The sequence below is a fragment of the Protopterus annectens genome, chromosome 16.part0, assembly GCF_019279795.1.
Source record: "Protopterus annectens isolate FY-2018-M chromosome 16.part0, PAN1.0, whole genome shotgun sequence".
NCBI classification, from domain to species: Eukaryota; Metazoa; Chordata; order Ceratodontiformes; family Protopteridae; genus Protopterus; species Protopterus annectens.
In genome coordinates, this window is record NC_056750.1 from 788,926,043 (window position 1) to 788,951,493 (window position 25,451).

Consider the following 25,451-nt stretch of genomic DNA (forward strand, 5'->3'; position numbering starts at 1 on the left):
CATTTACAAGCCTAGCCCATCGTTTTGTGGCTTACGCCACCCCTTTAGTATGGGGAACAATACCCATTATTTTGCTGTGCCTCTGTCGAGCAGTGACACTGAGGTAATCCCTGGGGTATATCTGCGATCTCCCATCCATTGGTCAAGATTTCTCTTGAACAAGGCCAGCAAGGTGCTCTGCCTCACATGTACCGGGATTTTGTTCCACAGCATAGGGAGTCTTTGGGTGATGAATCTATCCCTCCAGCACGTCCTATTAATAGCCGTGTCGAGGTTTAAGTCTCCGCCCTTGTGGCTCTGATGGATCTAGATTTTTTGAGGTGAAGCATATTCATCAAATCTGGGTTTGACATGGCCTTGTATGTTAGGCAAAGGTCACCTCTGAGCAAGCGGTGGCGACTGAATAGAGCTGGAGTTCTTTCAGTCGGGCAGCATAGGACAGATTTTTGAGACCCTTTATCCTTTTGGTGAGGAACTTTTGTGGCCTCTCCAGCTGCTGCAAGTGTCGGGTCAGATACATCCCGAATGGGGCATTGTACTCAATCATTGGTCTGATGAGTGATGAGTAAAGGGAGACTATGACCTCCCTTGATCTAGATGAGAATCCCTTCATGATAAGGTGTGCAATGTAGAAGGTCTTCCTAACTACTTTAGCTACATGGGTGTCGAATGACAGACTACTATCAACCTGGGTCCCCAGGTCCCTGATAACTTCTTCTGTGCTCAGTGGATTGCCACCTATTTGGTAGCTAGGGGTAACCTTGTTTTTCCCAAAGGGTATGACTATGCATTTTTTGGCATTTAACTTCAGGCCGTGGCTCTGGCACCAGTTATCCGTTTCTGTGAGACCCTTCTGAAGCATATCTGTGTCAGATGTGTTTTCTACTATGGTGCCCAGTTTGCAGTCATCTGCAAACTTTGTCAGCCATAACCCTCCTGTGTTTGCTTGTACTTCGGAAAAGTAGATGCCAAACAAGAGTGGGCCCAGGACTGAGCCCTGTGGGACACCACTTGTGACAGGCTTTGAGTCTGACATGGCGCCAGCAACTCTGACCCTGTGGGTTCTGTCACTCAGCCAGTTTGCAACCCATCTTGTGATGTATGGGTTAACATTTAAGCTGATGAGTTTTTCAATGATACCCGAGTGGGGTATTGTATCGAAGGCCTTAGCCAGATCGAGGTAGGCTGTATGGACTGCCTTTCCCTCGTCAATGGCTTTGGTGACTGTTTCGAAGTCAACCAAGTTTAAAAGGCATGATCTGCCTTTGACAAAGCCAAACTGGGTTGGATCCAAAGTCTGCAAATTCCCTATGTCTTTATTTATGAGGTCCATTATGATCCTCTCCATGGCTTTGCAGATAAGGCTTGTCAAGCTAATGGGCCGGTAATTTCCAGGGTCGGTGGAGACACCGCCTTTGTGAAGTGGGACCACAGTTGCAGTGCGCCACTCCCTGGGTACGTATCCAGAGGTAAGACTTTGATTAAACAGCTGTCCTAGCTGTGGGTTTAATTCCTCATTGAGTTCGTGGAGCACACAGCCGGGGACACCATCAGGTCCCATGGATGCTGTGTTTTTTGCTTTGGAGAGAGCAGTTCTCACTTGGGCGCTGGAGATGTTTGGGGGGCTGCAATCGTTTGGTATAGATATCTCTCCTTTTGGGGAGGGGAGAAGTTTGCACTGAACCTGTCAGCCAGTATGTTGGCAATGTCTGTAGGATCAGTAATCTTCACATCATTTTGAACTAGTTCTGAGCATATCTGGGAGTTTCCTCCTAGGTTTCTAACATAGCTAAAGAAGGCCTTATGATTGTCTGTGATTTAAACAGAACATGCTAGAGAGACAAATAGGTGTCCCAGAGACTTCCCCTCCTATGGAACAGGCTTCCCATCTATGTGAAGCTGAGTTTGTCTATTACTCAGTTTAAGTTAAACCTAGACCAGAGGATGGGGAAAAGGAAATTTACACTGGGCCTGGCACCCATAAGCCAATATTTTTGGAAGTCAGGAAAGCAAAATTTCAAATTCAGAAAAAGATGTTCATTTTGGTCAAGAAGGGAGGTTGAACCACTTACAGATAGGTAACTGAGTTGACAAAAGAGGGCATAGTAATGCTTAACAAAGTGGATGGTGGTAGAGCTGACAGGAAGTCAAGGCAAAAAAGCAGTGTTGGCAAATGAGCACTTGTGCTTACAGTTCATTACAGATAAAAAGGAGTTTGTCAGATTCATTCAGTGTAAGTAGAAATATACATGGTTGATTGCAGGCTATTCACACAGTAAAGGGTTATGTTTAAAAAAAACTGAAATCACATGACATAGTAGCTTGATTGTACTGTTTCCAGAATTATTTGACATCTGAAAGGAAATTATTAATTTCATTGTATCTAACATTTTCCTAAATCATGGAATGAGGGCAAGGTTCCTTTGAACTGCAAGACACAGATGTTCTCCTTTAAAAGGGTGAGAAGTAAGGTAGAAGCTAGAAATTACTGACATCTCAGTTTGCCTTCAGTTGCTGAGAAAATCGTAGAATAATTGATGAAGGATAGAATTTTGGAAAATCTGAAAGACAGCGAGTCACAAATCCCAAGACTGTATAGATCAGCGCAGAAAGGATATGTCAGACAAATCTTTCTTGGGCTGGGAAAACCAAGGCAGTAGACCAGAAAGTGTCTGCAGACATGGTTAGTTAGACTTTACAGAAATACTCAAATAACTCACCTAGAATGATATGAATAAATCACCAACATAATGCTGTAATTTCAAATCAATATGATTAAATGTAATTAAAATTAATTTTTATTCACTCCTGAAAACATCACACTTTAAAAAAGTAAACACTTCAACTGGCTTTGTATCTTAGCTGGACAAAACTGAGATTCAAGCACAGAAAAAAAAAATGCAAAGGGAACCAACAAAAGTGAATGAATGATCTAAAATGTGCTTAAATTCAAGACAAAATAACAAAATAGTCCATGCAGGAAGGAAATGTCTGGGAAAGGAATACAGAACTGGATAGGAACAAGAATGGTGGACTAGGCATGTGGTAGTCAGTGGTAGTCATGTCACGTGGCCTAATAGCAAGCAAGCAATGCCTGAAAGCAATAAGGAAGTCTGTTGGCATAGTTGGAAAGCATTACAACAGTTGTCCACAGGAAACACCATTTGTACTCACTTTTCAGATATGTTTGGTAAACTCCTGCCTAGAATACTGTTCACAGTTCTGTAAACTAAATATTTGCAAAAATATTTACAGGATAGGCACAGTTAAAAAATGAGCAACAAAATGCTACAAAGCATACACCTGAGATTATATACAAACAACAGGTTGACATGTATAGCCTTGAAGAAGAGAAACACTGGTTAGGATAATAGGATAATATAAATGCTTAGGTGCCTGAAAAGAATTCACAGAATTCACTTGGTTATCTTTGTTTTTACATGGGGATGCATGAGAATAGTACAGTCTGAACACTATGTGCTATGTGAACTGAAGCACCTTTCCACAGAAATAGTAAGGCTCAAAACAGAAAGCATTTGTAAAAGAATATAGTAGACAGACACAGTGATGTTGTTATTGTGGATGGGAAGTAAATAACTCATTGATAAAGTATAATACATGGCTTATCAACCAGTTAGGCAAGATGTCAGAAGTCGTAGGTCAAGTGTATTGCAAATGCTGTCAGAGTCTGTATTTGTATGGTTCCAGCAACAACTGTTTGAACAGGTTATAATTGCATTTTAGGCACAAACATCATAAGCAACACTAGTATGGGTTTGAAAATGTTTGTTTGAAGAGATGCTTTAGCCTGAGGCATGACTTTGCCCTTTTTTATCTTTTATGCATCACAGTTTGGGAAAATGTTAAAGATCATAATGCAATGTTGAGTAAAAGCTGAACATTCTTCTGATGCCATGCAAAACATTGTTCTAGTTAATATATGAGGACTGTATAACCTCAGGTCTCTCTGGATGTACCAGAAATCCAGCTGTCACCACTCTGCTTGCCTTCTTCAAGCTAATAAAATTACCAGTGGAGCAGCGAGAAAAAAATGTATAATATTACCCTGATGGTTAAATCGGTATTCATGAAGTAGCTTCTATTACAGAAAAATCACATTACAATGTGACTCAAGGAAATAGATTAATGGTTTGCAGTTTCATGCCTTTCAGGAAAAAAAATGCATAACTCATTTGTTACACGTATACTGTGCATGAATGCAGCATATCTTTGAAGTCAAATCCTTGCAAAGCCACAAGGTCCAAAAACTGCATTCTTCATGTTTGATATAATTTTTACCTTTTTAAACAGCCCTAAATAGTTTATGCAGAATGGCTAGAGTTCATTTCCAATTACATTTAACTCATAAGCACATTTGTATTTTACATCTTTTCAGTTTTCCTACTTTGTCTCTTAGGAAGGCAGTGCAGATTAAAGTTTACCACTAATTTAAAACTGTAAGTGACATTACTTTCCAAATGGAAACATGTTGCATACTTAAGGGGATAAACATCTAATTATATTGTTCACAGTAAGCATAGCTACAAATTTCATATGTGGCAAACGATTCCCTGTAGCAAGACACTGGAATACACCACATAATATTTGCCCAGCGATCTCAAGGTCTGTCAGAGATTGTAGAATAATGTGTGCTCTGGCACAGTAATTGCATTTTCAAACTCCAGTTATTAAAGGTTATTGAAGGGAAAATCTCAGCAGAACATAATGTTCAAATGAGACCTGGAAAAGATGTTTCTTTAAATGGCAGCAAATTCTTTTGGTTTGCCTTTGATAAATGCCTCTTGAACTGGCCATAAAGTCAATTTAAGTCTGCATTGTGAGAATAAACAGAGTTAATTCACTTTGGTTTTGCTGTGAGAATTCTGGGTAAAATAATTAGATGCAGTATTAGAAACAGATATATATATATATATATATATATATATATATATATATATATATATATATATTATTTTTTTTTTCATCTAAACCCATTTCCTTCCCATAACATTTTTATACACATAATGCAATGTAAATGATAATACTATGTAGAGAAATTAGATAATTACTGAAGTCTTCAGCTATTTTATAAAATGTTTTGATATATATCATTTGAAAGTAACTTTGTTGTAACAGATTTTAGACTGTGAACAGAGGAATGCCTGTCAATATGGTGGGAAAGCTGTGCTAATGAATAAGATGACAGAAGAAAATATTATACCGTATTAAGTACTGCAGAATCAGAAATGGATTTAGGTCAGCCAGGTCAAACTCATTGGCATTTCATAAGGAGAACAAGAATGTGGTTCAAAGGCAGAACATGACACAACATCAGTGCTACTGTTCATATCCAAGGCACATAGTTCCCTGCTTGTTTTATACTGATCTACAACTTTACTATTTTATTCGTAGGTTTATTCTAGGCTAAGTGCACATGCTGTTGTTCCTGGAGTCTCCTCCATGTTTTTTCCCTTCATCTCCATGTTTAGTCCATTGCCTGCACTTAACACTTTATGTAAATAGATATTTCTTTATGATGCTCATTGTCTATTATCCTTTGAGTTTCTCATCATGCTTTGTGATAAATAAGAGATGTATCAACTTAAGATATTTTCAATGCAAGTAGCAAACCTTTCAGTTTTAGAGCGTTACTTCTATTACTTTGCCCTTTGATTCTGAGCCAATAATATGTTTCACCCATGGACTGTCTATAAAAGTCACATCTCATCTAGAGGTAATCCTGTTTTGTAGTTATTTCTATGGATCTACTTCGAAATCCCAACACCCATGTAACCAACATTCATTTATGTGAGATGAAAATAGCGAAAGATGAAATACTCAAACAGCAAAATTTTCCCATACTAAGGAAACACTTGCCCAAATGTAAAGAAAACATACAATGAGGTAAGTAAAACCCACCTAGGTAGGGGGCTATGTCCACTACACCCCCAATGTGGGGGGGTTGCACTTCCATATACCCTCCAACTATATATATATATATATATATATATATATATATATATATATATATATATATATACCAACTACTGTATTGTACTACAATGGAAAAAAGGGCATGTTGGCTAAGTGTTTACTTACCCTGGCAACATTTTGCTGTTTGGGTATTTCATCTTCCTCTATTTCCTTCTTGTGTAAAAGACCATTGGTTATACAGGCATTGGGATTTCAAAGTAGACTCATTTCTATATATAACATGTGGCTTGACAGACCATCAAGAACCCAATCATTTCCAGAATATAAAGTATGTTGCACTGCGAGAACTCATGTAACTGGTATATAGAGTGGCATGTTTTGTGAAGGACGATGTAGTATCATGCGAAGTTCCATATACTGGTCAAGAAGAACTTCCTTTAGTTAATGTTTTTTTCTCTGTTTTTGTGATATGTTATCAATAATCATTTATTTCTAACTTGGAGCATGACATATTTCTTTCCGAACTAAACCAAATACATAATATGGAGTATATAGCTTTAAAAAAGCTAATGTCCAACTGCAGAAAGTTGCAAGTCACATAGTACACTTTCTGGAAACAGCCTGAATAAATATCTCATAGGAGCTAGAAGGCTATCCATAGTATTTATTTATTTTACATTTGTTGACCGAGAGTGTCCAACTGAGCTAAAGCCCTTTTTCAGCAGAGGCTCAGGGGGAAAAGCTCCAGAACATACAAGAATTACTAGAGTAATATTCAATTAGTTACAAATCACATTCAATAGTTGCTAGAATTATACAATAATATAAACTTAAGTAGAATAACAATTTTATCATAAGAAACAAAAAATGTTAATGTTTGTAAAAAATTAGGCAGTCTAGCGTTAAATAAGAAGAATAAAGAAAAGTTTTGTGAGTTGTATAGAGAGAAACAGAATGTGAATAGGTAAAGAAGACCAGTTTGGTTGGTTATGGTCAGGGAGGATTAATGAGTTGCACGTCCAGAGTTTTTTGAAGTAGTCTTTGGCGGCTAGTTTAAATTGTTCACCATGTGTGAGCTTCCTTATTTCTAGTGGGAGTTTATTCCATGCAATGGAGGGGTGGTAGCTGTATAAGTTGCACCCTGTCTTGGAATTCGATTTATATACAATTAATAGATCTTGGTTTGCACTTCGGAGTTGTCTGATAGGGGAGTAGATGGAGATGAGGAATGATAGTGCTGGCAAAAAGTGGGCTGCTTTAGGATAGTATGTATCATCTAGCGCTGAGTTTGGAGCAACAGGTGTGGAAATTTGAGCCAGTTCAGGTATTTTAGGGAAAGACAGTGGTGGGATGTATATGTATGCTGAGCTGCAAATCTGGCTATCTTGTGATAGGTTGATTCTAGTTTGGTAAGTAGGGAGAAGTTTAGATTTGTTAGTATTTGGGAAGAGTAGGTTAAGCATTGTAGTAGGTAGACATGAGAGAGAGTAACCCTAGCTTCAGGGTTGAGGAATTTGTTATTCCTATACAGAAGTTCTAGTTTCTGGTGGGTTTTTCTGATGCAATTGTTAATGTGTGGATCACATTTGTGTTGGTCATCAATGGTAATGCCAAGTAGTGATGGAAAAAGTAGGTTTGATGTGGTTGACAGATTTAGGTACAAAGAGTAGCAATTTTGTTTTCTTAGGGTTGAGAATTCGTTGGTTATTTGTGTGCCATGTCTCTACAGAGTTAAAGGATGTCTGATTAGTAGTTAGGAGTTTGGAGGGTGAGTTACCAATTGTGATGACTGTGGAGTCATCTGCATATTGGACAATGACAGACTGAAGATTAAAATGAGTTGGTAAAAATATTAAAAAGTAAAGGTCCTAGTATGGATCCTTGGGGGACACCTGTTCTTACTGGAAGGGGGGTAGATAATGTAGAGTCCCATCTCACTGATTGCTGCCTATCAGTGAGGTAGCTAGAAAATCAAGAGATAGTGCTGGGGGAGAAGTTGAGATCTGTGAGTTTGTCTTGTAGCAAAGAGAGAGAGTATCAAAAGTTTTTGATAGGTCAAGGAATAGGCAAGATATGAGTTTATGATTATCCTTAGCTAGAGATATAGTGTTGAGCAAGGATAGTAGGGCAGTGGTAGTCTATGCTTAGGAAGGAAACCATGCTGTGTAGGGGTCAGCAAATTACCCAGTGTGAGATAATGCATATCTTGCTTATGTATGCATTTTTCTGAGGAGTTCTGGGAGAGAAGAGAGGATAGAAATTGGTCTGAAATTAGAGATTTCTGTGGAGTTACCTCCTTTGTGTATAGGTAGAGTGAAGAATTGTTTCCAGATAGATGGAACTTTAGATTCAGAGATGGAGCGCTTTATTAGGATAGATACATTTATGGCAAGGGAGTTTGCAGCAATATGGAGAAAATATGAAGGGATATTGTCTGCAGGTACTGAACATGATTTGAGCTTAGAGAGTAGAGTTTTGATGTAGTTGGTGGGAATGGGTTGTAAAGTAAAGGCGTTTTCAGTGTTAGTAGTTGGAGGAGCTTAGAAGTATGACCGTTAGAGGAGTCGGTTTAAATAGTTTGGACATGGATTCAATGAAATAGGTGTTAAATGTGTTAGCAGTTTCTTCTGGAGACTTGTCAGGACAAGGGTTTGGTGAGGTTGTGTTGCCATGATGTAGGATCTGGTTTATAGCATTCCAGAATTTCTTTGGATCAGATTTTAAAGTTGTTGGAGGGTTACAGTAGAAATCTTTTTTGTCTTTGTTGATGAGATTTTTTTGTTAGATTTCTAAGTTCTTTATACTTTTGCAAATCTGCTGGAAGTTTGAAATGTCTCCATAATTTCTAAGCCCTATCTCTGGTTTTCATAAGGGTATGGGTGTGTTTAGATAGCCATGGTGAGATTTTTTTGTTTTTGTCCGTACCTTTCTGGGTGGAGCTAGAGAATTTAAGATGCCAATGAAAGTTGAGGTGAAGGCTTTTACTGTATCATCTAGTGGGAGCTCTTTAAGGAAATTCCAGTTATTTCTAGAGAGTAGGTTATTAAACATATCAGGGTTAAAATTGGAAAGTTTGTGACAGGTGATAAGCCGATGTGGTTTAGAGAGATGAGTTGTATATCTGAGCACTTTTATAGGAGAGTGGCCACTCAGGGAGTCTGGTAGTGTTTCAGGATTATGGTATTTGTTGGGATTAGAAACCAGTATCCAGTCTATCAGGGAGCTAGAGGAATGAGAGTTATTTGTATGGGTAGGTTGAGAGATTAGTTGTGTAAATCCATAGAGATTTATATGCTGGGGAGAGTTTGGAGTGCAGAGGTTCAACCAATTAATGTTTACGTCACCAAGAAGGATGGTTTCATTAGGGATATTTTGGGAGAGATGTTGTTGTTTGTCTTTCGGCTTTTCCCGGTTAGGGGTCGCCACAGCGGAACTCCGGTCTGCTAATGATTGGCAGTAGATTTTCACAAACACCGAGGTGCCAGCTCGACATCCAACCTTCAATGAAAACACGCCCATTTATGCATGTCTTTCGAATGCCCACCCAACCACGGGGAGGACATGCAGACTCCACACAGAAGGCACTCCCCGCACTCCAGCCGAGAATCGAACGTGATATGAAAGTATATTTTCCAGTAGGGGAATGTTATCACCTGGTAGCATGTATATGACTACTACTGTTATGATAGTATAGTCATTAAGTTTTAGGTTTGCTACCAATATCTCTGGGGGTGTAAAGGAGGGGACTGGTTTCTTAGGATAGGAAAGAGTGAAGTTATTTGAGCAAAGTATGGCAACACCTCCACATTTTTTTAAGCAGTCTTGACAAAGTATGCTGTAACCTGGAGAGAGAATATCTTTATCTTGATTTTAGGGGGTATGATGACATACTCAAGCATGAAACTGGCGTAGTTTGTTCAGAACACTTCGAGTATTGATAGAATAGAAAGAAACTTGTTTAGGTGATATAGATATTTGGCTGGCATTAGGGGTGGTGTTTGCTAGGGTGGTAAAGGTGGTAGTAGGACCAGGGTTGGGATGTATGTTGCCTGATAGGAGCAAGGTCCTTGGAAAATAGTATGACTTAATTTTTAGTGGGTGGTAGTTGAGGTACTTTGACTTATTCTTAGATGTAAGAAGGTAGGAGGGAGGGATTTTTATTTTAAGGAATAGTATATTCATTGGAAGGATAGATGCTAAGATGGATATGGGTTGCTGAGGGTAGGGGGGTGTATGAGTGAGGGTTGGTGGGGACATTATGGGAGGAGATTAAGAGTGTGGTAAGAGATGTAATAGTGTATAGGAGGAATAGTGGAGGTAGGAGCTGGCTAGAAAAAATATAGTGTCATCATAGAGGGGAAGAAAGGTTTTAAAGATAAACAAATTAAAACTCTGAGAGGAGAGTAACTGAGTTCAGAGTTTGAATGGAGTTGGTGGATGGTAGTGGGATGAGAAGTATTATGATAGGTGGAGGGGGAAACAGCTGTGATAGGAATTAAGGAACTTAAGAGTAAGATGTGGCAGGTATTATGAGGCATTGGAAGGGGAGGAGTTTAAGGCTGGGTGAAGTAGAGGAATGTATAAAGGAAGTGATAAGGGGGGTGGGTGGGAATTCAGGTGGGATGGGAGCAAAGTGAGCCTGAGTGCAGTGAGGGTGAACAGAGCGGGGCTACACCAGAAAAAAAGGAATATGCAGAGCCAATCAGTAAGTACAAATTCAAAACAGAGGGAGAAAAACTCTGTTAATCTAGTTAAAGCATTATATACAGAAAAAAGAAAACCATAATGTTATTTAACTCTCCTTTTGCTAGGGTCTATAGTAATTGTGGAACAGGTTAATGCAGAAGAGGGTATGCCAGAAACAGTACTTTTAAATTACAAACAACTGTTGTAAGGACATTGATAGGGAGAGGATGAAGTGCCAGCCGAAGGGTGAAAAATCGGCAATGTCTGTAGTAATGTGTTCACCTACACTTTTCTGGGTGTGCAGGAATTTATTTTAGCTGTTTTGGTTTAGTTAAGACCACTAATAAACAGTAGCATTTACATACTTTGCTTAAAAACTTACTTATGGTAGCAATATGCTGATTGCCGTTTATAGCAGGGATTGTTCAGTTTAACTGCTAGGTCAGGATGAACACTATAAGTTTTAGGGGGCAGTATAGGAGAAAAAGAAGAGAAAAAAAGGAAAAACAAGGTAAGAGAGGTTATAAGAGACTGCAGTATTGAATTAAACTGCCAGACCGTGTTACCTGGTGTAATTTGTAGAACAATATAAAGAAAGCTAAGCAACATCGGCAGTTTACTCTTACAAGTAATATTTCTCTTATATTACTGTATGGGTACTGGACTCTTTTACTTGGTTTGAACAGATATGGGCAAAAACAATAGTCTATATCTTAGATGTATATGAGTCAGGTTTGAGCATGCATTTAAACACAGAGACCCTACATATAACAGTTTTACTAATTGTTCTCCTTCAATATATATGCACGGTAATTCAGGCTTATATAAAGTGCTAAAAGAAGCTAATAGCTACTTATAATGTCAGAAGTTTAAAACAACAAAACAGCATCAAAGGTGTATAGTAACATTTCAATATAACTCTACACAACAAGTTACTATATTCAGTAGGAGCAGGACATATTTTGCAACATTCAACAGTATAAGATTTCAGTTGGATTCAGTGTAACAGACTTTGCAATGCAGTGAGAGAGTACAAGCAGAAACAGACATAGCTTGCTACATTCTAATCATCACTAGCCACAGTACACTTACTTCTACTCATACATTGCTGCAGTAAAGGCATTTTCATTCAAAAGTGAAATACAAAGGATAGAATTCTACAGGTCCACATTTGTAATGCTGTGACTTACCCGATGAGCATGCTGTCACAAAGCCGTGGGTCAGGGGAGGCCAGGTAGATAGAGTAAATGATTTGAAAATGGCACCTTGGATTCTAAGGAGCTTCTATAGGTTTAGACAGGATGTGAGGTAGTAGAATGGGGGTGGGTAGGCTACACAAAATAACAAGGAGTCTGCAGAGCTAATCAGTAAGTATGAACTCAAAACAATGGGGAAAAACTATGTTAATCTAGTTAAAGCATTATATACAGAAAAAAGAAAACTATGTTATTTAACTCTCCTTTTGCTAGGGTCTATAGTAATTGTGGAAGAGGTAAATGCAGAAGAGGGTATGCCAGAAACAGTACTTTTAAATTACAAACAACTGTTGTAAGGACATTGATAGGGAGAGAGTTTGATGTATAAAGTTTATGATAGTGTGCTCACCTACAGTTTTCTGGGTGTACAGGAATTTATTTTAGCTGTTTTGGTTTAGTTAAGGCAGAACAAGGTAATTGCTATAAAACTGGAATAAAACTCCAAGAGGCTGAAGAAAAAAGTCCAACGTTAAGATACTTCTTTATTAAAACAACAAAGCTTTCGGGTCTACACCCTTTCTCAATGTGAATATGAAACACTCAGTTTAAATAAGAGCAAATCACATCATGTGACTACAGCCAGCTCATCATGAGTGCCATTTAAAACAGCAGTCACCTATAACATATAAAAAAATATAAACATTAAAGTTTACTTTGTTGCAATTTAACCAACACAGGTTAATGCTCACAGCAGTATTAAGGCCAGGTGTGATATCAGCTCCTAGTTTCAATATCTAGCTATATTCCTTGTTCTCTATTAAATTATTTATATCACCCCCCATGTCTTTGTCCACCATTTCTATAACCCTAAACTTAAAAATATGATCGATATTCGTACACATAATATGTCTACATAATGCGTTCCTATCATTCACTCTCCTAATATCTGATATGTGTTCTATGATGCGTTCCTTAAGTTTTCTTGTGGTCTTGCCTACATAAAAGGATGGGCATTGACCACAGGTTGCCAGGTAGACCACATTCAAACAATTACAGTTTGCTGTCACTTTGAATATATACTTTTTGCCTGTCAAGGGGTGTATAAAAAAGTCACTATCCTTCCCAGAAATATCACTACAACAACTGCATCCCATATAACCAAAAGTACCTATCCTCATTTCTTGACATCTTTTGAGTAGGGGTTTAAAATCCTTATAACAGAATTTACTTTTTCAATTTCTCAGATTTCTATAAGAACAAAAAAGGTTTCTCATCTAAAATATTTTTGAGTTCAGCTGAAGCCATCAAAATCATCCAGTTTTTCTCTATGACTTCCTTAACCATTTGTGTCCTCACATTATAAGTTGTAACATATCTGACCTTATCCTTATCAAGGACAGGTCTTCTAGGTGGACTTATCTGGTGTTGATTAATACTAAAGATTGGCCTCAACGATGTGGCCCTATTACCTTTTACTTCTTCACTAATTTGCATAATTTGCTCTTCATCATATGAGTTAATACATGTGTTTTATATTCACATTGAGAAAGGATGTAGACCCAAAAGCTTTGTTGTTTCAATAAAGAAGTTTCTTAACTTTGGACTTTTTTCTTCAGCCTACTGGAGTTTTATTCCAGTTTTATAACAATTACCTTGGTCTGTCTTGTCAGACTTTTTTGTGGATAGTTGCTGTAATCGTTGAGAACATTGTGAGAGCATATACAGCCAGCCTTAAGGAAAGTACAATGGAGAATACTTGCTCAGTGAAAACTCTTTTATGTAAGGAAGACAATCCACTCGTGTTTGGTGTCTGATGTCTCTACAGGCACTGAGATACCTATGCGAGCTACAGAGGACTTTGGTAAGCTGTTAGAAATGTTGGAAAGGAAAGTGGGATCATTTACGCACTTTCAATGGCAGCGTATGAGTTTTTTGGGATATTTGGACTTGGGAATTGTCCCACATGGCTTATGAATTTTAAAAATGCCTACCTATGGAAATGTTTATCCAGAACTCTTGAAACACTGACAACAGTTAAATTTAAAACTAGGTTTGGACTATATGACCCTTATGCATGACTTTCTTCTAAAAGTAGAGAGTGAGCTAAAAGAAGAAATTATGGGTCTTGAAAATAATATAATAGAAATGACTTGTTTCCCTGACATGCTTGTGATTTACCAAAAAATTTTGGATAGACTGCAGCAGTTGGATGACAAGCTTAAAGCTGTTAAAAAACGTAAGCGCCTTAGAGATATCAATGACTTTCAAAAGGGCCATATTTTTTCTTGGCTGAAAACTGAGCTGTGAAGGCTGCCAGCCTAGCCAGATAGAATTTTATAGATAATTCTATTATTTGTAAATATGTATGTTGAACTACAGACTTGTTTTCTTAATTGAAAGGAAATACTGTGAAATGTTGAAATACAAGCTTGTTTTCTTAAATGAAATAATATGCTGTGAAATGTTGAACTTAAAACAATGTAGCAACATTGCCCTCTACTGTAAAGAAAGCTAAGTCAAGCATTTCTTCTCTTTCATTTGAAGTTAAAATTATTTCATGTATGTCCCTCTGAAGTTAGAATTTTTAGTCGATGAGTCTGGAGTGAAGCATCCTGCCTATTGTTTTAACTTAAGGAATAATTACTAGAGTTTACATGTGGAATGTCTTTTATGGCTGTAGTTTCCTGCAGGCAGAAGATAACAATTATGTAGTATCTATTAGCCTGGGAACACCAGGAAAGTGTAAAAAGAAATGATGTAATGGGAACAAGGACTGCCATTTCAATTTAAACAGAGAGAACCAGAGATTATTACGCATTTTGTCTTGACCATCTAACTCATCAGTACTCTGCCTGTTTCTTATCTAAGTTATCTTAGACTTGTGTTTTCTTTTTAGAAATAGCTAGAAAATTGAAAGATTAGACTAAGTATTTTTCTGTGATGTCAGAATTGTACTACTGAATTATTTGAAGTATTTCTGTGTGATCTCTGAACTCTTGACTAGCACTGTGTAGTAGAAAGTATTGTCATGTGATTTTAATTATTTATTATTAAATATTTTAAAACATTTCAACTGTGGCTGTTTTGTGTAGAGATAATTTAAGCTCTAGAGTACATTGCATATTTATAGAGTTTACTGACCAAGTCACTCCAGTAAGTCTTGACTGTTTAATTATATAACCAATTGGATAATAATATTGCACAGTAATAATTGGACACCCTTTTAAGGTCCTCTGAGTAGCTGATAAATATTAGCTGGGTGGTGGCCAGTGGTACTACTGTATAGTCTGTGTAAAAGGGGTACAGCTGGAAAACCTGTGCCAGCCTTCCCCAGAAGTGTCTGTGTGGTTGTATAAACTCTTATGTCAAAGTGTGTGTGTGTGTGTGTGTGTGTGTGTGTGTGTGTGTGTGTGTGTGTGTGTGTGTGCATCAGCTACTTGGGCAGGGACATGAAGCACTGATTGGACAGACAGAATGCTGGAGATTTTAGCTTGCCCAGCTGGCTGAGATCTGGACCCTATAGCTGTGCCAGTGAGGAGTCTTATTGGAGACCTGGAGAGCAAGGGAGCGACCAGCCCCAGACTGACTGTGATCTCTGTGTGCTCTTAAGGGAAATTGCACTTTACTGTGTATATTTGTTATCCTTTTTTCATATATGAGATGCCCTCTCTGGTGTTAGTGATGAGGATTGAGGCTCCTTGATTGCTGGGCCAGGGCACGGGCTTCACACAAGCGTTTAAATACTGAAAAAGCAAGTTATGCTAAACAGAACTCTCTGTATGATTTAGATGAGTTCACATAATCAAGGAGCACTAAGGCGGCAAATCAGCAGCCATCTACAATGAATATGGCTGTGCAATTGGCCGCACAGATGTTGGACACTCCCCTTAGCTCTGTGGAACTGGTAATGAACATGGCTGCAGAAGGAAGCATCAGTACACAGAGTGGCGTGGTGGAAGTGGTTGGAAATAAAAATAAAAAAGGGCACCAAATGATCCTGAACCTTACAGCAAGTGGGGCACAGCGGCATTTTCAGCTGGAACAGCCAGAGAAAATACAGGACTGGAGCACCTCACGGGGGCGTTCCACACAGAGGCATGTCCCAAATGGACTGAAATGGAAGAATGACAGCCCCATGGGTCAGGACAAGCTTACACAGCATTGATAGAAGGCACTGTCAATCTATCAAATGCTGTTTTAACAGCACCTGCTCTTTCCTTGTTACGGAAAGGTTTAAATTTTATTCCTACAGCTACCGATGATTTGGTAGCTGCTTTAACGGACCTAAAGTTTTTTTCAAGATCTGTAACTCTGAAAGGATTGTTTAAAGATGTTCATGCAGGGCAGCAGTTAGAATGTAAAAGTAGAAGTACATATATACCTATGAGTATGCCTGTTGTTACAGCATTCCATGACATTTGTGAAGTTGAAATTAGGAAAAAAGGAAATATAATTTAACATATGATGAACATCTAGCACTGAAAATTTGGAACAAGATGGGAATATAGTAATTAAGCAAGCTGATAAGGTGGTGCCGTGGTACTTATGAATAGGACTGATTACATCCATTCTATAGATATGCTATTAGGGAACATAAATACTTTTAGAAAGATAACATTCTTAGATGTTAAAAAATGTATTACTGATGTCAACATGGCTGTCTATGATTTACAACTTAGTGGTGACATAAATATAGACCTGTTTAATTACTTTACAGTGCCCTGTAACTTCATTTCTATTTAAATACACACTCAATCACATGTCCTTAATTGACACTTAATTGATTCCTTAAGAACATACAAACATCTAAAAATATGTTGAGATATCTAAACAAAATATGTTAAAAGAAAATGAAAATGTATATACAGACACACTCATTTGAGTAAATCTTATACAAGGAAGGGAGACTTGTATAAAATTAAACATTTTGTAACCTATAAACAATGTTTTAACTAATAATATTCAAATCTATTTGCCTCTAAAGCTCACTTGAAATGTTAACAGTCTGGTAGAATGGGCTAGTTGAAATTAGTAAAGCCTAATACTAAGACTTGAAGACAAAACTAGTTTATACATGTTAACGTTTTATACCAAAAAATACACACATTATATATGAAAATCTGCCTTCAGCTTTAAATAGCTGGAAATAGAAACAGTTTCATTAAGCCCTGGGGGGTTTGTGGCATTACATTTAAGCTGCCACATTAATTCTCTATATTCTAAGTAGGTATTCAATGGACCCCCCCCCCCCCATCTCTGTGTTGCACTTGTTCAAGGGCACTAAATTTAAATGTGTGTCCAGGAAAATCTTTGACATGCTTGCTTAATGCATTTTTTAGATTAACTTTCTGGATGTCATATAGGTGTTGATAAATCCGCTTATTGAAACTATTGATTGTTTTCCCAATATAAAAACAATAGCAATTCTGACAAATCTCAATATAAACTAACTGTTTACTCAAACAGTTAAGCCTATGTTTTTGAGTTACTTTTCCAAGACCCCTTATGTATAGAAACTCATTCTCCAAAATATGAGGGCATTGATTACAATGCCCACATTTACCCATTTTTCCTTTTCTATCAGTCCTAAAGTTTGTTTCAAGCAATTTTTAAAAGATCTATCCTTTTTGTACACCACTATAGGATAGTCACCTAATTTTTCTTTATAGTGGTGTTTAATATCAAACAATACCCAGTTTTGTTGTAATATATCTTTAATCGTACCAAAATGGGGTGTAAAAGTAAGTATCATAGGATGTTGATGTACCTCTACATCTTTTGGGATCAATGAATCAATAATTCCACTGATGTTACTAGTGTGTGTTCCTCCCAGCAAAGGTACAAAGTGACCTTCCTTCCTTTTTGTTATAACTTCCTGTAATACAGGTTTATGAATGTGAGGCGGATATCCCCTCGCTGACAACATATTTTTCAAAGTTTTGATTTCTTTAATGAAATTTTCTTCATCACTCACCATCCTCGCCAACTTAACTCCTTGGCCTTTGACCAATGATCTCTTTTGGTGTATTGGATGGGCACTAGAAAAATGAAGTAATGTGTTGTGGTAGGTTGGCTTTCTATACAATGTGGAGGTGAACTTTTGTTTGATTTTATCTTTGGAAAAAGTTATATCCAGAAAATGTATAGAATTTTTGTTGGTTTCCATGGTGAACTGTAAAAACCTAGTACTTTCATTTAAAAACTCAAAGAACTTTTCCAATACAACTTGGGTCCCTCACCACAGAATAAGTATGTCATCTAGGTAACGCCCATAAAATGAGCAATACCTTTACAACTCAGAGGTGAATACCTTAGTAGTTTCCCATTCGGTCAGGACAACATTGGCAAATAAGGGAGCGCAAGACGCACCCATAGCTACACCCACTTTTTGTTTGAAATAATGTCCTTCAAACAAAATGAAGTTGTTTTTAAGTATAATGTCCATGACAGTTTGAAACATTAACACCCTCGAGTGTGACAATCCTGAGTACTTACATAGAAAATCATAGAACAGGGTAACAGGAAACTTAAAAATGCATTAAGCAAGCATGTCAAAGATTTCCTGGACACACATTTAAATTTAGTGCCCTTGAACAAGTGCAACACAGAGATTGGGGGGGGGGGTCCATTGAATACCTACTTAGAATATAGAGAATTAATGTGGCAGCTTAAATGTAATGCCACAAACCCCCCAGGGCTTAATGAAACTGTTTTTATTTCCAGCTATTTAAAGCTGAAGGCAGATTTTCATATATAATGTGTGTATTTTTTGGTATAAAACGTTAACATGTATAAACTAGTTTTGTCTTCAAGTCTTAGTATTAGGCTTTACTAATTTCAACTAGCCCATTCTACCAGACTGTTAACATTTCAAGTGAGCTTTAGAGGCAAATAGATTTGAATATTATTAGTTAAAACATTGTTTATAAGTTACAAAATGTTTAATTTTATACAAGCCTCCCTTTCCTTGGTATAAGATTTGCTCACATGAGTGTGTATACATTTTCATTTTTTTTAACATACTTTGTTTAGATATCTCAATATATTTTTAGATGTTTATATGTTTTTAAGGAATCAATTGAGTGTCAATTAAGGACATGTGATTGAGTGTGTATTTAAATAGAAATAAAGTTAAAGTGGATTGTATTCTGAGGAAGTCAAGCTGTAAAGCAGATGAAAGCACTCAATAAAAAGTTCTGGTATGCATGTGAGCCGTATTGCTTTTCTTTTTGTCATTTAAAAGTTTGTGGAGTTTTGTCAGGTTACTTGGGTTACAGTGCCCTGTCCTAGAATACCACAGTTTTATGGCTTACCAAAGGTACATAAGTCACTCATCAATCCACCCATGAGGCCAGTAGTATCTGGCAAATGGTGAGTGACAGAAGCCATTTCAATATATCTGCAGAAAAAATTGGGCCATTTCTTTATAGACCGCCCATGTGTACTTAAAGATACTACAGATTTCATTAAAAGATTGTGGGTATGGTTTAATACTATAGATTGTGTAGATCTTATAGAGGGTAAATACCTTTTTGTAACTTTGGACATAATGTCACTCTTCACTGTGATTTGTAATGAATATGGCATTGATGCTATAAGGGACTTTTGAATAGTAAGCAGGCAATGTCTTCCAGAGGTATAGAAAATATATGTTTGCTTCTTGATTTGATTTTAACTAAAAATGCATTTTTGTTTAACAGTGAACCCTATTTACAATTAATAGGGGTGGCGATGGGTACATCTGTCACAAATACCTATGTCAATCTTGTACTCCATCAGTGGGAGAGTAAATATGTATGCAGTGATATGCATGTCTTTAACAAAAAAGTTTGCTTGTATCAGTGTTTTGTGGATGATTGTTTTATTATTTGGAAAGGCACAAGTGAAGAATTAAATAGCTATGTGGACTATCTGAATGGTACAACTGAATTTTTAAGATTTAAAACAGAATCTTCCAGGAGTAATATTGTATTCCAAGATGTTTGTATAGTGGTAAAAGAAGGTAATATAGAGACCAGTGTATATAAAAAGGAAGTACATGCTAGGAGATACCAAGATAGACACGGCATGCATGCCCCCCCCCCATGTATTTAATGGAACAATGAGGGCACAATTTCGTAGAGCTAGTAGGTTAAACACAGAGGAGCATGTATTTCTTGAACAGCTGGAAGATATGAAATTAGACTTTTTGGATAGTGGATATGATGAAGGGCAAATTATGCAGATTAGTGATGAAGTAAAAGGTAATAGGGACACATCGTTGAGGCCAATCTTTAGTATTAATCAATACCAGATAAGTTCACCTAGAAGACCTGTCCTTGATAAGGATAAGGTCAGATATGTTACAACTTATAATGTGAGGACACAAGCGGTTAAGAAGGTCATAGAGAAAAACTGGATGATTCTGATGGCTTCACCTGAACTCAAAAATATTTTAGATGAGAAACCATTTTTTTCTTATAGAAATATGAGAAATTTAAAAAGTAAATTATGTTATAAGGATTTTAAACCCCTGCTCAAAAGACGTCAAGAATTGAGGATAGGTACTTTTGGTTGTATGGGATGCAGCTGCTGTAGTGATATTTCTGGGAAGGATAGCGAATTTTTTATACACATCTTGACAGGCAAAAAGTATATATTCAAAGTGACAGCAAACTGTAATAGTTTGAATGTGGTCTACCTGGTAACCTATGGTCAATGCCCATCCTTTTATGTAGGCAAGACCACAAGGAAACATAAGGAATGCATCATAGAACACAAATCAGATATTAGGAGAGTGAATGATAGGAAAGCATTATGCAGACATATTATATATATATGCATATTGATCATATTTTTAAGTTTAAGGTTATAGAAATGGTGGACAAAGACATCAGGGAGGGTGATATAAATAATTTACTAGAGAACAAGGAGTATAGCTGGATATTGAGACTAGGAGCTGATATCACACCTGGCCTTAATACTGCTGTGAGCATTAAACCTGTGTTGGTTAAATTGCAACAAAGTAAACTTTGGTATTTATATATATATATATATATATATATATATATATAAAGTTTTTTATATATTATAGGTGACTGTTGTTTTAAATGGCACTCATGTGATGAGCTGGCTGTAGTCACATGATGTGATTTGCTCTTATTTAAACTGAGTTAAAACATGTGTATTATATTCACATTGAGAAACGGTGTAGACCCGAAAGCTTTGTTGTTTTAATAAAGAAGTTTCTTAACATTGGACTTTTTTCTTCGGCTTAATGGTTTAGTTAAGACCAGTAATAAACAATAGCATTTACATACTTTGCTTAAAAGCATATGGTGGCAATATACCGATTGCCGTTTGTAGCAGGGATCGTTCAGTTTAACTGCTAGGTCAGGACAAACACTGGCTGATTTTACAATAAGTTTTAGGGGGCAGTTTTGCTTAAACACTTATGATGGCAATATGCTGCTTGCTGTTTGTAGCAAGGATCGTTCAGTTTAACTACTAGGTCAGGACAAACACTGGCTGATTTTACAGTATGTTTTAGGGGGAAGTCCGATGAACACGCTATCACAAAGTAGCTGGACAGTGGAGGCCAGGAAGATAGAATAAATGTATCTGAGCTGTTTATGGAGAATTCTGATAAAACATACAGATATTACATGGCATCAGGATTGACATAATGCAGTTTTAGAAGGGAAAACTATATTCACTTTTGAGTTTAAAGTATTTAGAAGTACAGAAGGATATTTTTTCTGGTATAAAGACAATATACTGTAAATGCAACAATCAAGAATTCTCTCATACCAAAGAAATTTAGTAGAAGACTAGATTTAGAGCCAGAAATTCAGTTTATTCTTCACTGCAAGTAGAACAGTCATGAAGAATGAAACAATACTGTTTCCATTTGTGTAAGTTGTTGTGAAAAATACTTTGTGTATGTAACACTTCTGCCTTTCCTGAAGAAGAGAAATATAAAATAGCAGCATTTTAAGAGTAGTTCAGGAATTCCTGCAAGCCTAAAATCTCAACCACTTATCTGCCTTTTTTTTCTTTTCAAAACCATAAGACCCCACAGACAATATAAATATTTGAAACAAAGGCCTTTACTTTAGTTTGCTGGATGTTAATTAATAAGAGATATAATAGTTTTTGGTATAAGAAATGATCAAATTAGGAGTGGCCTCAAGAAAAGTAGACTTTCTTGTATCAAGTCTATGTATGTATGCAGAGAGAGTGAAATCACAAGTACAGAGTTAAAAAGTCAAGTATATTAGATACGAGTATCGATTAAACAGCAAAAATGAAATATACAGTGTGAAATAATTTTAACAGCAAAGGTGGTGAGAAGGAAAGTCATGAGATGGACAGGAAGCATGTTACAGGTTAAACAGAAACCTCAGGTACTAGCTGAGGCTATAAGCACAAGAAGAAGCACAGATGTTGTGGAGGAAATATTTATGTTTATAGAGAAGTAAAAGGAACATGTGTCTATAAAAAAATCTGCACACTGTTGAAAAGAAAGATGAAAAAGAGCTGCTTGCTGGCACTATTAAAGTAAAAAAAAGTTGAACACTGATTTATTTTTGTAAAAGTCCAATAATACCAGTGTGTGCTGAATAAATGCTTCTCAAACCAAAAAAATAAATCCAACAAGCAAAAGTAAGATGAAGCAACACCAGACTATCATAAAACCAGCAACAGTTTATTCAGAAAACAGGCACAGGCAAAGGCATAAACACTTTTACAATATTACAACTGCTTCATCAGATGCATAAAATATATCTAATTCAATGCCCATTAAATAACAAAGTGAAATCATGACATCCTAATAAAACTCTTAAAGAGATAACATTTTAAATATATGCAGTACTAATAGTAAACATGTATAAAAAGTGAATGTGTATAAAAGGTGGGGGGTTGAATGGGAGTTTATTAAAATTCCCATCTTATTTAAAAAGAGGACATGCTTTCAACATTGGTTTCAATGGTACTTTATCATTAAGTCCTGACCCTGTATCTGCTCTTAATCTGATAATCCATTTGCTTTCTAAACACTCTGTTTCATTTCTAATATCACCTCCCCTGAGACTTTCCTGCACCGTATCTATAACTTGAAACCTAAATACATGCTCTGGGGAAGATCCTCACTATAGCAAAATCACAATTTTCATGTGAAAGGAATCTATAAAGAGTTTTATGTTATATAACCTACCACATAACATATATATGTGAACTGGAGTACTGCATTAAATCCAGATGTGAGGTGTCATTGTAATAAAGTGGTGAAATCCTCCAATAAACACAAGTACTCCATACAGTGTACGTACACATGAATCATGGATACCAAACAAATAAATAGCATGTAATGAATGATAAATCAATGCCAAACAGCAAATAGTTTGCAAATTTAAAAATAAACAATACTAAGCATTGCACACCTCTGCTTACTAGGTGTAAGCAATGCATAGCCCAGCTAAATAGATTTGCCCATTGGTATGTCCCTGTAAGCAATGCCAGCCTTAGGTAAGCATGTTTGCCCATAGCTTAGCATTTTCAAAACCATCCAGTCCTGGACAGCTCGTGTTTACTCTGGTATCATATGGTACTGTAGTGTTGCATTCTCTTAATAGTACTGTTGTATTAAGCACTGTTACCCACATTGTGCTACATAAATAAAATGTGTAGGAATGTCTGTATAAGACTGTTGTAATCACAAGGTCAGATTGTACAACTGAGGGAGACTTAGAAAGAAAACAGTGAAAAGATACGCAACATAATCCAAATAGCACACTCAACTGGGACGTAAACTGTTGCATTTTTAGAACACACAGCTATGGATGGAATCCTGAAAGTGGTAGTAAGGTGTATGCAGAATCATACCCCTCAACTGTACAGATATTTTGTCAGAAAGCTCAGATAATTGGCTTAAGTTTCCTCTGTCACCCTGTCCACCTGGCAAATCAGTGGGATGGTCCCAGATGTTTAGGCAGCAAATAATGACATACAACTGATTGTCAGACATCATAACTGTCAGAAATATACCTGTAAGACCAAACCTGTCACTCTAGCAACTCACCAAGATGTTATGAGAGTAATATGCAAAGTATGTGCCATCTCCATACCCATGTTGAGAAGCTATGACCAGAGTGTGTGCAGTAGCAGAGTGAGACGCATGTGCATAATAATAATGTGGAATCTGGTAATATGTGTGGCAACATTCAGATAGTGTTAACAAACATTCCCTCCACAGGTCTGTCAGATACAAAAACTATGCCTAGAAATAAAAGATTGAAATCCTGGACTGGTACTGTTTAGTCTGGTATTGTATGGCATTGCTAGTGTTGCAGTTTATCTGAATAATAAGGTATTACTCATCACTATCATCCACACTGTGCTACATAATAAAACAGACTAGGAAACCCTGTATAAGAGTATTGTAATTACAAGGTCAGATTGTAAAACCATGGGAGACTTATAGACAGGAATCAGAGAAGAGATACACAGCAATATCTATATAGCACACTCAGCTGTGATGTACACTATTTTATTTTTAGCAGACACAGCCATGGTTCAAATCCTGGGAGTGGTAGTAAGCTGTATGCAGAATCATACCCCTCAACTGAACAGATTTGTCTAGAATGTCCAGAAAATTGGCCCATATCCGCTGCCTGTTAACCTGTTCCCCTGGCAAATCAGTGTGATGATCTGTGACATTTAGGCAGCATTTAATGACATATAACTGACTGTCAGACCTGTAAATATTCAGAAAATATATAAAAAACAAACCTGTCAATGTAGCAACTCACCAAAGGTTTATGAGGGTAATAGTCAAAATATGTCCCAGTTTCACCTGCATGTTGTCAAGACTTGCCCAGAGTGTGTGGAATAAGAGATTGAGAGGTATGTGCATAACATCAACCTGGAATCTGGAAATATGCGTAGAAACAGTCAGGTAGTATTAACAAATAATACCTCCACAGGTATATCAGGTAAGAGGTGTATACTGCAGGTAAAACACAGTTCACGTATATAGTTGTCTACAAACATACCACTGTCCAAACTAAGGCCATAGGGTAGTGTAAAAATACCTGTAAGGTACAGATTACAGCACTAACTAAGAAAGTAATAAGAACTACAGGGATATACAAGTTGTTAATTGACATCTTTTCCCCCACCACCATATCTGCAACAATAATCTAAATACACAACTCAATGGGTATGTGTACAATTAAATCTACTGTTGGGACATATATCCTATTGTTTGATAAATACTGAAATTTGTTTCTATGCATGTGCCATGTTGAAATACTCCCACATTGGTGGCATGCTGCCATCAATGTACCTGTATGCTGTTGTAATGGCCACTGTGGTTCCCTATATGCATGTGTACTGTTTGCTATGCAACTGTTCCATATTTGGTGTTTTGGGTTAATGGGAATATCTATGCATGCTGTTATACCTAATCCTGGAATGTATTGACTATTACTAACCCACACATGTTTAAAAATTGAAACACCATAGCAGGTTTGGGAAGGCCAGTCCCAGCGGACCCACATCTCCCACTTCATCTGGCCATGGCACCGGGCATCACCATGTCTGGGGCTCACCCTGGGACCTCCTCGTCTGCTGGTCCTGCAACACCTTTGGGTG